The sequence below is a fragment of the Bubalus bubalis genome, chromosome 14 (genome assembly GCF_019923935.1).
Source record: "Bubalus bubalis isolate 160015118507 breed Murrah chromosome 14, NDDB_SH_1, whole genome shotgun sequence".
NCBI lineage: Eukaryota > Metazoa > Chordata > Mammalia > Artiodactyla > Bovidae > Bubalus > Bubalus bubalis.
Window position 1 is genome coordinate 8,013,480 of NC_059170.1, and position 6,410 is coordinate 8,019,889.

The 6,410-nt window shown below is 40.0% G+C and overlaps 1 non-coding gene across 1 annotated transcript; it reads left to right on the forward strand.

Moving 5' to 3' along the window:
- Positions 1-608: 608 nt before the first annotated feature.
- LOC112578988 lies at positions 609-712 on the forward strand. The gene has a single exon (XR_003103424.1). It is a non-coding gene; the product is annotated as a U6 spliceosomal RNA (small nuclear RNA).
- The last annotated feature ends 5,698 nt before the right edge of the window (positions 713-6,410 follow it).

Consider the following 6,410-nt stretch of genomic DNA (forward strand, 5'->3'; position numbering starts at 1 on the left):
CCAGAAAAATAATCCCAGACAAAATCTGAAAATGCTAACCATAACGCAGATTCTTTGGAGTGTAGACCACAGGCATGCCTAACCTGGAGTAAAGTATTTTTTCCCCTAAAATCTTCCAAGTATAAATGTCCTCTGAAGCCAGAAGACCAGCTTAACTTTGAAAACAAAAACTTCACAAGTCTTTCAACGTGTATATACATATCCTACAAACACACATACGCACTCACCATGCCAAATCATGCCTTATTCTAATCACATTCCTTTCCCATCTGTAAAAATCTCCTCTACAGAAAAAGCATCGTTTTTTTGTTTTAATGCATTCGTTTAAACCTTGACTTTTTCCAAAAAGGACTTGAGGTTGCATGCAAAAACATATATGTGGCAGCAGAATGAGAAAACAAGAAAAGCAGGTGAAGGGGAAACATGGAGAGGGAAAGGCACTCAAGGGTGAGATTTGCATAAATATGTAGGGTAGGAGGTTCTGAGCACTTCTTGTTGGCGGACTGAGAATTAGATGCTGAGCTTCCTGGAAGTCAATGCAAAGGGGAAAATGCAATCGATTATATGAGTGGCTTTCAAACTTTCTTGAACTCAAAAGTAAGCATTTTGTGCTTGCTTTGGTAGCACGTATTCTAAAATTGGAATGATACAGAGATTAGCATGGCCCCTGGACAAAGATGATATGCAAATCTTTGAAGCATTTCATGTTTTTAACATGAGTTTAAAAGAAAAAAAAAAGCAAGCATGGCAATCGGTGGTTAGGACTCCTTGCTTTTGCTGCTGAGGGCCCGGGGTTCAGTCCCCGATTGGGGATCTAGGTTCCCACAAGTCCCACAAGCGTACATAGACTCTCCATATGGAAATCAGAGTTGAAAAATCCCAGCCACCTGCCTTGCACCTTTCTCCTGTAGGTACTTGTAAAGGGTCTTGAAGAAGCACCCAGAGCTCTGCAGAGTCAAGATCGGAAGCCATGGATTTCAAAGTGCTTCGCTGGGTTCATGATCCTCAGAGCCTGTAAGACAGAAACTAACAGAACTACTTGAACAAATCAGAATGCTTTCTGATACTGGTACAGGAGAGAGTGGAATGGGCACTGTTTGTAATAAAGCATGTTTGGGATTAGCACATGCAAACTAATATATGCAAGATGGATAGACAAGGTCCTACTGTGTAGCACGAGGAACTGTATTCAATGTCCTGTAATAAACCACAGTGGAAAAGAATATGAAAAAGAATATATATATAACTGAATCACTCTGCTGTACACCAGAAGCTAGCACAACATTGTAAATCAACTATGCTTCAATTAAAAAAATCAGAAGCAAACATCAGGACTTCCCTGGTGGGTCCAGTGGTTAAGACTCCAACCTGCCAATGTAGGGGGCACAGGTTTGATCCCTGGCTGGGGAACTAAGATCCCCCATGCTGTGCAGCATGGCCAAAAGATTTTTAAAAATCAAATCAATTATAGCATAAACCAGGACTGTTCCAGGCAAACTGGGACAGATGGCCACCCTGCCTAAACAGAACGACTTGGCTATGTCCTGAGGACAAAGACATGTGAAGCTCAATCAAGTGATCACACAAGAGGCGGTGACAGCTTCCATGAGTAGACCAGGGGCTGTGAGCAATCCTCCTTGAAATTACAAAATCATCAACCTAACACTTCCTGATGTGGGTTGGGGCATTCCATCCACATCTCTGACAAGACCCCAGTCAGCACTCTGGATCAGATCTATGGTTATTATGCAATATCACTGTGCTGAAAAAGGGTGCCTCGTACTGGGTGGGCTGACTTGATGGATTCCTACAAGCACATCAAGAGTATTTTCCCTGAAAGTCTGCAGTTCCTTATCTCTCACTCTGCTGGAATCTCTAGAATATCTGCCAGGGACCTCTTTGGCAGTCTGCTGAAGTCCAAGGACATTTACTCAGAAAAATGCTTGTATTATATATACAGAAATGCATATAATGCACATGGGGTGCTAGAAAACTGAATACTGATAAGAAACAATTTCTTATTTCTTACTGATAAGAAAAAGATTACCTCACATTGTTCACAAAAATTAACCCAAAATGGAAAAAAAAAAAAAAAGTAACCCAAAGTGGATTAGAGCCCTAAAAGGAAAGCTTAGAACCGTAAATCTTCCAGAAGACAACACAGGGAGAAAATCATTGCAACTCTGAGGTCAGTAAACATTTCTTAGAACACTGAAAGTACCAACCATGAACATCAGTAAACTGAGCTACATCAAAGTATAAAACCTTTTGTTCTTCAAAAGACAAAACTGAGAAAATGAAGAGCAAGCTATAGAATGGAAAAAATATAATACTTCTATCAGACAGACATAAAAATATAAGAGAAATATAACAATATATGAAGAACTTGAACAACTCAATAACTTTTCCAAAACAATTTAAAAAATGGATGCAGCTTCTGAACAAACACTTCAGAGAAGATACATGAATAGCCAATAGGCACAAAAATAGATGCTCAACATCATCAATCATCATGGAAACATAAATTAAAAAATATAATGAAATACCACTATGTATTCATTAGGTTGGCTAAAATGAAAAAGACTGACTATACCAAGTGCTGACAAGGATATGGAGCAGCTAAACTCTTATCCATGGCTAGTAGGAATGTAAAATGGTACAACCACTCTGGAAAACTGTTTTGCAGTTTCTCAAAAAGTAAAACATCTCCCACTCATGTGACCCAGTCATCTAACACCCAAGAGAAAGGAAAACACAAATCCACACAAAGATTTGTACGTGAATGTTGATAGCAAGTTTATTTGTAATTGCTAAGAATTGGAAACAGTGAAACTATTCATTAGCAGGTAAATGAATAAACAGATTGTGGTATATCCATGCAGTGGACTACTGCTGCTGCTGCTGCTAAGTCGCTTCAGTCGTGTCCAACTCTGTGCGACCCCATAGATGGCAGCTCACCAGGCTCCCCCGTCCCTGGGATTCTCCAGGCAAGAACACTGGAGTGGGTTGCCATTTCCTTCTCCAGTGCATGAATGTGAAAAGTGAAAGTGAAGTCACTCAGTTGTGTCCGACTCTTAGCTACCCCATGGACTGCAGCCCACCAGGCTCCTTCGTCCATGGGATTTTCCAGGCAAGAGTACTGGAGTGGGTGCCATTGCCTTCTCCGAGTGGACTACTACTCAGCAATAAAAGAAATGTACACACACAACATAGATGAATATCAACATCATTATGCTGAAGGAAAGTGCCAGACCCTCATTCACTCCATAAAGACTCAATGCATGATTCCACTTATATAAAATTCTCAAAAAGGCAAACTAATATACAGTGACAAAAAACAAAGCAATTGTCACCTGTGGATGGGTGTGGCAGGAAGGATGGATTACACAAGAGCTCAAAGAAACTGTCGAGGATATGATGAGAAAGTCCAGTGTGGGGGAGTTCCTTGGCAGCCCAGTGGTTAAGATTCTGCACCCCCAATGCAGGGGGATGAGATCAATCCGTAGTCAGGGATCTAAGACCCTGCATGCCATGTGGCAAACAAACAATAAAAGAAAAGTCCAGTTTGTGGATTGTGTTGATGACTTCACTGTATATCTCTATCTATATATCTATACATCAAAAATGATACAATTAAACCCTTAAAATGTTCCCAAAGAGGTGACATGGTAAAGTGGTAAAGTATCCATCTGCCCATGCAGGAGATGCATGAGACTTGGGTTCAATCCCTGGGTCTGGAGGAAATGGCAGCCCACTCCAGTAAACTTGCCTGGAAAATTCCATGAACAGTGGAGCCTGGCGGGCTACAGTCCCATGGGGTCACAAAGAGTTGGACAGTACTGAGCCACTGAGCACATACCTCCATAAAAATATTAAAATACTGTGACATAGTCATGTGAGTTTCTTTACTAATACATTAATAAACGAAAAGGCCTTTAATTTTCATAATTTTGAAGTAATGCTGAATATAGAAGATATTTCAAGATGTTAACAGCCGTAATGTGATATGAAAATGCCCATGCTTTCTGCTGGTAACAGAGTTGAGGTCCTGTTCATCTGTTATGGTTTGTTGCCACATTCACATTTGAAGGGAGTGTTAATTTTCAGTTAGAGGTTGGTGAATATAAAGATACGTTTTTTAACATCCAAGTTTACAGACCCCCCTGAATTCTGCCATGTACCCCAAGTGAAGAAGTCTAGTTGGAAACAATCTCAGCTACTTGAGGGGAATAATTGCCCTAGAAGGTAAGCATCTTTAAACTCCAGGAACAGTTCAGTTCAGTTCAGTTGCTCAGTCATGTCTGACTTTTGGTGACCCCATGGACTGCAGCACACCAGGCCTCCCTGTCCATCACCAGCTCCCAGAGTTTACTCAGACTCATGTCCATTGAGTCGGTGATGCCATCCAGCCATCTCATCTTCTGTCGTCCCCTTCTCCTCCCGTCCTCAATCCTTCCTAGCATCAGGGTCTTTTCAAATGAGTCAGTTCTTCACATCAGGTGGCCAAAGTACTGGAGTTTCAGCTTCAGCATCAGTCCTTCCAATGAATATTCAGGACTGACTTCCTTCAGGATGGACTGGTTGGATCTCCTTGCAGTCCAAGGGACTGTCAAGAGTCTTCTCTAACACCACAGTTCAAAAGCATCAGTTCTTCAGTGCTCAGCTTTCTTTATAGTCCAACTCTCACATCCATACATGACTACTACCATAGCTTTGACTAGATGGACCTTTGTGGCAAAGTGATGTCTCTGCTTTTTAATATGCTGTCTAGGTTGGTCATAACTTTTCTTCCAAGGAATAAGCGTCTTTTAATTTCATGGCTGTAGTCACCATCTGCAGTGACTTTGGAACCCTCAAAGTAAAGTCTGTCACTATTTCCATTGTTTCCCCATCTATTTGCCATGAACTGATAGGACCAGATGCCATGATCTTAGTTTTTTGAATGTTGAGTTTTAAGCCAATACTTTGTCACTCTCCTGTTTCACTTTCATCAAGAGGCTCTTTAGTTCTTCATCTTTAAACTCCAGGAACATTTAGAGTGAATTATAGAAATAGCTGAAATGGGAAAGCAGTTTTATCAGGAAGCATATGTTAACTAAGATTCAGAAATAAATGTGGAAATACTTAACAAAGTCAAAATCATCATATTAATATTTTTTGTTAAGAAGGAAATTGTTCGTATTTAACAGTTTACATACTTTAAGAGACTCATGTTTAAGTGACTTGGACCCATCAGAGTAGGATGTTGGTCAGACTTGTTAATTATCATGTTTAATGCTATTGAAGCACTGCTTAAATGTGAAATTTGTAAGTCAAAGTTGTACTAAGTTTATGTGTAATCATTTAGAACACATAAGAGAATTTAAGGTTTTCTATATAAGTGTGATCTATTAGATTTATAAAAGCAGATTGAGAACTTCTCTGGTGGTCCAGTGTTTAAGAATCTGCCTGCCAGTGCTGGGGAGGTTTGATCTCTGATCTGGGACGATCCCACATGCCGCGGTACAACAAAGCCCATGTGCTACAGCTGCTGAGCCCGGGCTCGAGAGCCCTTGCTCTGCAACAAGAGAAGCCCCTGCAATGAGAAGTCTGCACACAGCAGTGAAGAATAGCCCCTGCTCCCTGAAACTAGGGAAGACCTGCACACAGCAACAAAGACCAAGCATGGCCATAAATAAATAAATAATAAAATAGAGTCACTCTCTCTTTAAAGAAAAAGAAAAAAAAAAAAAAGAATGGACTGAGAAGTAGAAATATTGAACAGTTAAAGTACTTGCAAAGAAAATCCAGGATATCAAATTTAGAAATGCAATTTCAAGTGTTTTAAGGCATTTAATTAGTTACGTTTTAAGTGGGACCAAATATTAATCCATGACTTCCTTTAAAACACTGACTGAATTTTGTTATTTTGTTCTTAGAGCAATAGATTTGAAAAAGGAAACTTAAAAACCCAAGGGGGAGAAACTAGGTTTGCTAAGTTGTAACTTTAGTAATTCAAAATTATTTCCTAGAATTTGTGTACAGCTTATTCAGTACACAAAAAAACCACTCAAACACATGTATAGCAGTATGGATGACTGAAAATGGAATGAGCCGCAGGAAATCCAGGATCCTGCTCTCATCTCATGTTTAGTTTTGACCTAAGTGTCCCCCTGTCCCCTTATTTGGGCCTCTGCCATGAAGGAATTAGCCACAAACACAAGAAAATTCTTTTTAGTGACCTAAGGAGAGGAAAGGTCATTCGTTACACTCGGATTAGGAAAAAATTTAAAATACTCAACCACTTAATTTTTCAAAACAGTGGAATCTAAACAAAAGCTATACTGGTGAACAAATGCAGATTCATTGCCAAAACCCCAGTTGGTTTGGACAACATTTCTTCCTGGTTCCTTCAACGGAGCTGAATCCCT